The following is an 8,789-nucleotide window of genomic DNA, read 5'->3' as shown; positions in this document are numbered from 1 at the left end:
ATGTAGATCTGGACGGCTTGACGGATCAGAGAGAAAAAGAGGTTCAAAATTTCCGAGGTAAGTTGTCTGTTGTGGCCCGACTGGTGAACGGTGCCCGGAGTGGTGGTGGTGGCGACAGGATGAGGTGGTGGTGGCAAGAAGTGGTGATTAGAGTTTTAGGGTTAGGAATTTGGGGAAGATGAAGTGTATATGCAATTTTTTTTTGGTTTTATTTATTAAACATTTAAATAAAAACATGATTTGACCAAAATACCCTTAAGTGAATAAGTTTAACTGAAAATTTTAATCTGGTTAGTACTAAAGGACGGAGAGTGTAACGGGTTTTGCAAATAAAGGATTGTGAGTGTAATTATTGAAGTTAAAGACTATCCGTTGCAATCCGGTACAAACATAAAGGACGAAAAGTGTAATTTACCCTTCCCCTTATTGAAAGCTTTTATTATGTATCACCCATCCCTTAAAATCAATTACATATTTCTCCTTTTCTTATAAAATTAACCATTTACCCTTTTATAAAGTTGACAAAGTGCTTATGTCAAGGGCGTCTATGAGAATTCATGTACTCTGTTCGAGCTCGAAAAAATGTGCAATTCCATAATGTTTTATTATTCTTTTTCAAAATCAAATTAGTACTGGGTTCACTAAATCTAATACCAAACTTCTAAACTATAACATAAAAGCCTCCCATGCTTATTATGGATATCTTTGTGCTTAAAGCCTTTCTTGATTAGGATATAAGAAACTCATGCTAATAACGTGTTATAATATAACAAGAATTAACACAAGATTAGTACTAAAACTTTAAGAACTTTAGAAAGATTGTAAGAGTAAGAAGTAGAGAAATGTATAACTTATGAAAGTGTATGCATGTGGTATATTTTCTCTTCTATTTTAAGCTAGTATTTAGACTACAAAAAGATTAACTATTTTTTTGAACGACTAGTTAACCAACTGGTTGGGCTTTTGCACAACTTCAGTGATAGACAAGTTTAACTATTTGATGGACAAATAGTATGATACATTATTTATAAGTTTAACAAAGGATTCATTAACTTGCTTGATAAATCTAGAGGTAAATGTTAATCTTCATGGTAAACTTTATATAATATTCATAATATATTTAGATTTATTGGAGTTTTTTTAAGGGAAGAGACAAAACTGTCACCATTTTCATATCGATTTGTGGCTCCACCACATGACATATTGTGCGAAAAATCATGGAGTTTTTTCAAGGGAAGAGACAAAATTGTCACCATTTTCATATCGATTTGTGGCTCCACCACATGACATATTGTGTTAAAAATCATTTATGAATTTAATAAAATACCTACCACGTTGATATTTTTTTTAACTGCAAATTTCTTTAATTTCTATCATCGAGACTTTAACCCAATATCTCCTCCTCTCAAGGTGTTTAAAGGGTTTAAAGACTTTGCCTTTACCAACCACCTACATATTGACAGTCAATAACACCTCACCAATCATGTTACTTTTATACAAATCAAAGGTGAATACTATGCAAAAATTAAATATTTTAGAATAACTAACGTCCACTTCAAAATGTGACACCCACATTCATATTTTATGTCAAAATAGATTGATAAACTCCATAAATTGACATATACATTAATGTACGTGGTTAAGTGGATATTAACAATGGATTCTAATACATTGAAAATTGAAAAGGTACAATAATCAACAAATGAACAAATAAAACATATGAAGATACCCTAGAGTTTTCATAAGGATAGCACACATACACATGTTACAATTATATATAAGGCACCACAATATCATTGATTGAACAAAACTTTTTTTTTAACAGCGAATTTCTTGCATCTTATGAGACTTAAACTCAATACCTCACACTTAGTGTTTTAAAAGGATTTGCCTTGCCACTAGACCACCATCCCCAATGGTTCAATGAACAAAAGTTACATATCAAAATGCTATAGAGTCAACTCACACACCTCCTATCAGACATGTTATGATGGTGATTTTATTACTGAACTTTTAGCGACCAAAAACTGCCACCAACCTTTTGCAAACTGATTTTATGACTTAACAATTAGCAAACCAAACTATTGGTGACGGTAACAAATTTGTGAAAGAATATGACCATCGCTTTGCAACTGCTCCTTCGTGATCAATCTATGACTGTTTTTTGTATAAAAATGTATTTAGTTTTTTAGCGTTTTCAGTTATTAGAAAGCTAGCAACGATTTAAATTATATATATATATGGAACCCATTAAGTGGAAGTTACCTTTGAAATCCATCTCCACCGTCGGATCATGCTGAAATTAAATCTTAGCCCTTTAAACTTAAATCTTAGCGTTTTCAGTTATTAGAAAGCTAGCAACGATTTAAATTATATATATATATGGAACCCATTAAGTGGAAGTTACCTTTGAAATCCATCTCCACCGTCGGATCATGCTGAAATTAAATCTTAGCCCTTTAAACTTAAAAAAAAAACTGCTCTCATAGCAGTTCAGGGCAGTTTCTAAGCTGGTGGTTTTGCTCCACATTATTCTGCCCATGTTCTCCACTTCTATGGTGGTTAAGATATAGTTCTCCCCCACCACTGGTGTCTCACGTTCTCCACTTCTCCCCCACCCACGTTTTCCGATTTGTCCTCTCAACGACCATAGGCCACCCATTATATAAACCCTCCACCACCCACTATTGCCAAATTCGTTCTATCAATCTTTATTCGCCAACTACCACTATTTCACCCTGCAATCGTCGGTTTACATACCTTCTAGAGAGAAGCTACAAGTACTATTGAAGAGGGCTTTGAATCTTCCGTTGGATTTATCAAGTTCGTAGCCGGTAACGCCGATTGGAAGAATGCCCTCCGTGAATTCGTGCGCAAATAACAGGTTTCATCTCATCTCACCTGTTTAGATGTAATGATCTGCTTTTCGTATATTCAAATTGATATTAGGTTGAATTTTTCTTTTCATCTATGTGATTCTGAATGTTTAGAAATGAGATAACGAGATAATCATTGCTAATTTCTTTTCCATTATCATAGCCCCATTTCTCGCTTCTGTTGCAATCGAGTTCCACAAGGACGCCACCGACTCCCAACCGTCAGATCGAACAAAGGTACTCCAATTGATTTCAAGTTTTTTTTTTTTTTTTTTTTTGGGGGGGGGGGGGGTGTTTAAGTAATTTATTTGTTGATTTTTTAGTCTCTTTGCACAGTGTTCAGTAGCATCATTTTGGTTTCCTCTGTTTGTTTTTTCGATTTCATTTGCAAGTTACCCTGTTTTGCAGAATTTTGGATCACATTAGATCTAAATTTTGTCATGAAAATGTTTTAATAGCAAAACTTGAATCTCGGTTACTTGGTTCAACACTACGGTTATCGGTTGTTATCATTTTACGGTCTCCCGCTATCTCAATCTGTGGTTAAAGTCACCACAGGCCCAGCTCCACCAGTTGCCAATGGAGCCAAGTATGAATTAAACACACCTCCTGTAAGAATTTCCAAGTCAAATCTTCAATTTCTTGTACCATTTTTACATATTTTGTTATAAACATGATGTGAAATCAACTTGAGTAAACAAAGGTGGATGAAAAGGCGGTAGCAGACGGGGATACAGTGACAGTTTACGTTAGTACCTTAACTCCCAGAGAAGCAGCGTGTGTTCCACAAGCCGTACAAGTGGCAGCAGTCGAACGGGCCAAAGCACGGGCTCAAAGGAACTACACGAAGGCAGATGCACTCCATAAGCAAATTACTGATGCGGGCTATCGGTAATCCACCATTCTGTTGCCACCAACATCATCTAACTTTCATAATTATGAATGCTAAATAATGCATGATGCTAAATATACAATTATAAATGTTAAATAATGCAGGATGCTAAATAAGTAAATATACATAATGAGGAGATTCTAGCCCGGAAATATCGAATTAGACTATGGTAAGATGCTTGGTAATGATCAAAAGTTTTAGATGTGTGGTGCTGATGATTACGGTATCTTTTAACGGTATGTATGAGTCAGTGTTATTATGTTAGTCTGTTTTGGTGGTAGGTTTTGGAGTATGATCATTGATTCCATCTGGTATTATCTGATCTGGTTTGATCTTCTTACCTTAGCTCCTGTTATAATACTTGAAGTCTAATTACTCGACTTCAGATGCCATTTGACATGTTCGGTTTTTGTTATGGGTGGATGGTCATTTGAGGTTAGTTTGGTGGGTTAAGTTTGGGCCAGGGGCCTTTGGGTTGACTATAATGATGTCTATTATTAGCTTAGATTTTATTGACTTTTTAAGAGAGAGCCGTCTTGTCTTCTTCTTGATAAATGCTAGAATGCTCAAGGGGATCACTGATGCTGTATAGGGTTCTCCTGATTCATCTGGTCACTGACAATTTTAAGCAAACGTTTTTGTTTATTTTGTTTACGTTTACGTGGCAATACAATGGTTGTTTATGATTCAGTTTACTCTTAGTGGTGTTGGAGGCATTATAGATCTGATGGAGAGCACAAGCTACCTATTTTCTTAATCGTCTATGCAGGTTCTTTTTTATTGTGAATTTATTATGGGGTCAACGCCACTGTATATATCTGTGTTTCTTCTGCTATTATAGTGCCTTTTTAACATTCAAACACTCAATGGCTTCATTGCTCGTCACTGCCAGCTTCTGTAATATTTTTTAAGATTTGCTTTTAACATATTTTTTATTAGTCTCTTACGTAGCAAGTGTGGATAGGAGTGTAGGACTCATTTCTTTTGTTGCTTGTAAAATCAGATAGAATATTGGACAAGGTTATGTTCTACTGATTTGTGGCTTCAGTCTTCTATTATTTGATCAAGCAATATAAAAACGGCTAACCTGTTTGTAACAACAGTGGGAAAAAGATGATAGAGATAAGAGAATTGGGTTGTGGGCTTCAGCAAATCCTGAAAAACCATGGGAGTGGAGGAAGAATTGTCGTGAACAAAGATAAATTATAAGTTAGCCATAAAACTCAGTTGAAAATAACCATTTTTATGAGAAGACAAAGAGGTGTAAAAATGTATCCATATGTTTATTACATTCTAAATTGTTTTATAAAAAAATAGTTAAATATTGTACTTTTTGTAACTGAATTATTAGTAGTTGGGTATGAAGAGATGGATCGTTAATGTAGGTATCATGTATGTAACTACTAACATAGCAACTCCTGAAAATCAAAACGCAACATTTTTTGTCAAGTAATGAAGTATCAAAGCTATTATATTCACTATTATACAGTATTGTGTTGTATTATTTTTATAAAATTCTAAATAAGATGAAAAAAAAATGGAATGAGTACTAATGTGAAAATAGCTTAAAACTTGTACTGAAGTTGAAAATAGATATTTAACGGATGGAAGTGTTAAAAAGTGGCTTATAAACCATTGAAACCAATCAAACAACCTAAGCCATTGAGTTGATACTTATAAACCAATGGAACTGCCCAAGCCAAAGCAAGTAGGCCGATTTGAGATCAAACGGTACAGTTTTAACTGTTTAATGGTATGGCACTCTCCAGTTTGGAACTTGGAACAGAATGCGTAGCCAGAAGCAGTAGGTTAACTTTTTTGTTGCATTATACTTTTAAAATAATATGTAGTTATGACTTATGTATATGTATTATAATCATAAAACAACTTTATCATTTTAAAGAAAATAATACAAAATAATTAATGCAATATATTCTATGGCGAAAGCTCATGCTCGCGTTTAGTAAAATCTTTACTCTTAGTAAAATCTTTACTCTTTTTACTGTGATATAACACCACAATTTACTTTTGTTATATAATATTTATATGTTTTGAACTTGCAACTCATTTTCTTATGTTATATGTAACCAGCCTCACCTACAACTTTGGGGAAAGAAATGGTAATATTTAAGGTTTAAAAGAACATAATCAGGCCTCGAGGCATTTTCCTTCGCCTCATTTGATGAGTTATAATGAGTTTTTGTGGTTTGAAAAGAAGAAAAGGAAAAGTTAGATGGTTGTAACTTTTCAAAATGGAGATGGAAAAGAAGAAAAGGAGAAGCAATCCCAAACACCCTCAATATACATTATCTTTGTTTGTTATGTTGTTAGCGTAACCCGTCCACCGGACGGGTATTAAACTAGTTTATAGTGGGTCGGATCGAGTCAGATCATGTAAGACAAGAATATTAAACTTAAATTTATATAGTGATAAAACAACACGTCAAAAGTCATTACAAACATATTTAAAATTGTGCCCTACTGGTTTTCATTTTTTAAAATCTATCAAAAACATCATCTAATGATAATAAACACTCCATAAGTTCATTAAATTCTTACTCATGGTTCCTATCACATGTAAATCGTTCCATGAGTTCATAAAACAACACCAAATACTTAAACAAAATAAACAATCATGTTCAACCATAGTCCATAACTTTCAGTTTTATTTTCAAACATTCAAGCCCTAGTATTAAATGTTGATTACTTGTAACTAATCATTTAAACAAACAAAGCTATAAATAAAACAACAAAATCATTTAAGTACAAGTCTAGAACAACGAAAAAAAACATCAAAAAACATAAAAAGATCAAACCTTTATATGTCTATATTTTCTCCTAATCATCACATAAAACAAAAAAAATCAATAAAGAAACTATACTAGTTCTATATCGGAATTCTGGCTTAATATGGGTCGGTCTTGCCATTTTTTTGGTTTTTCCGGCAAAAAAAGCCGTCCGGCCATGAGCAGTGGCGTCAAGCCACTGGGAGTTTTTTTTGGGACGGGATTTGGAATTGGAGTGGGTGGATGGGTTCGGATTATTTTATTTAGTTTAAATTTCTTTGGGTTGGGTTTGAGCTTGGGTTATTAAAAATAGATTGTAGATTGGGTTAAGTAATTAAATGAATAAGTTTTTTTTTTGAAAGGTAATTAAATGAATAAGTGGTTAAAGAATAATTATATAAATTGTGTTATATACTTATATATTAGATAATAATCAGTGTTTAATTTTTTTTTTATCAATTCATAATATTTTTTTTTTCTAAGTGAGGCGGTTGAAGATTTTCAAAGGGTGGGCGAAATTTCCGGCGAAAAATAACACAAAAACTTATTTTTTCAAGGGATGTGCCCGCTCACTCACGGCTTGAGGTGGGTACGCCCATGTTTGGACACGTCATTTTCTATGAGTCGGGGTCCATGTTTGTAGTAACCAAGTTAAACTGTAATACATGTCCCTGAATAAAGAGTTCGTTGTCAAGTTGCGTCCCTATTTTGAAAATATCGCTTGTTGAGTCCTTGACTTATAAATAGCGCTACCAATTGATTTCCTATCGTCAGTTTCTGTTAGTTTGACCGTTAGATCAAGGGGTATTTTGGTAATGTCACAATTTAAAAAAAACCAAAAACAAACTCTAAATCTAATTTCATCATCTACAAAAATCGTCATCATCAACCATCTTCAAGAACATGACCAGATATTCAACCATCATCAAGTTCATGTACAATTTTCATCAACTTCCACCAGATCTTCTAATTCTATCTTCATAAAACAAAGAACAAGGAACCCATATCTACCCATTTCATCAAATTCCAAATTCCATCTTCAAATCTAAGCCATGTTCATCGAACAAAAACAAGGAGGATTTGGAGCCAAACCATCATACATATCTCAAATCCCCAAAACAAATAAAACAAAACAAATTAAAAATAAAAACGACAATCCTTTTTATTATTCAGGCTGCAACAGAGAAAATGACATCCATTTCAGTTTGCACTCCTACTGATCTTCCCAACAAACCTTTCACATTTATAGGGGTTACAAGGCTTGACCACTGCACGATGATAAATGGTGAAAGGGATCTACAAACATGGAGTTATTAAATTTTTTTTAATTAAATGGGTAAGGGGTAAAATAATATTTTCTCATTGAGTCTTTGGGGCAAAATGATCCTTTATTTAATTTTCTAATAGAAAAACCAATAGGACATAGATTCTAGCGAGTTCAAAAAACATAAACTCATTAGTAAAAGTTTTCAAAATAGGGATGGAACTTGACACCGGTTTTTTCTTGAGGGTGAAGGGGCACCCCCTAATTAGGTGAGGAAAAACTTTTTTTAACCCAATCATACGTTGCCATGTCATTTCCCCTATTAGAGATATATTTGAGTCTATATGTATCGGTTATGAGTTAGTTGAGTTAGTTAGAGTTGTTGTGTTGGTTAGAGATAGTTGAGTTGGTTAGAGTTAGTTGTTTAGCCTCTATATATAGAGCAGCTTACTGTATGTAATTAGTACCTTTCATTTCTGTATCAATGAAAGCCTGAACCATCTCTTTCATGGTATCAGAGCTGTGATTCCTTTCTTCATTTCTCTCCTTTTCCGATCAAGTTTCCGGTCTGTTTCCGGCCAAATTCCCAATCTCTTTCTTCTTCGTTTTTCTTCTCTGCTTTTCTATCCTCTTATCTGTTTCGTTATGTCGACTTCTCAATCTTCAACAATTGCTGCATCAAACTCTAATCCATTTCAGAATGTTATGAATCTCATGCCAATTAAGCTTGATGAAACGAATTACCTGAACTGGAAGCACCAAACAACACTGATTTTGAAGACGTTAGGGCTTCTTCAACATCTTAACATCAATTGTAATCCACCAGAGTCTGAAGAAGCGAGAACTGCTTGGGACAAATCAGATGCATATGTATCAGCTTTTATCTCTGCAAATCTGTCTTCATCAATGATTCATTTGGCTCGAGATACTTCTAGATCTGCAGAGTTGTGGCAGAAGCTTGAAGAACTGTT

General features: G+C 33.9%; 1 long non-coding RNA gene across 4 annotated transcripts; it reads left to right on the top strand.

The window, feature by feature from the left end:
• The first annotated feature begins 2,493 nt into the window (after positions 1 to 2,493).
• Positions 2,494 to 5,152, top strand: LOC110941509. 4 transcript variants are annotated; one of them, XR_002594132.2, is made up of 6 exons: positions 2,494 to 2,884; positions 3,040 to 3,113; positions 3,285 to 3,487; positions 3,580 to 3,767; positions 3,873 to 3,937; positions 4,872 to 5,152. It is a non-coding gene; the product is annotated as an uncharacterized LOC110941509 (long non-coding RNA). The 4 variants fall into 4 exon arrangements; XR_002594130.2 differs by having other exon boundaries at positions 2,495 to 2,884; positions 4,050 to 5,152; XR_002594129.2 differs by having other exon boundaries at positions 2,496 to 2,884; positions 3,873 to 5,152.
• Positions 5,153 to 8,789: the final 3,637 nt, after the last annotated feature.

The sequence above is a fragment of the Helianthus annuus genome, chromosome 15 (genome assembly GCF_002127325.2).
Source record: "Helianthus annuus cultivar XRQ/B chromosome 15, HanXRQr2.0-SUNRISE, whole genome shotgun sequence".
Classification (NCBI taxonomy): Eukaryota; Viridiplantae; Streptophyta; class Magnoliopsida; order Asterales; family Asteraceae; genus Helianthus; species Helianthus annuus.
This window is presented reverse-complemented; position numbering and strand designations above follow the sequence as displayed.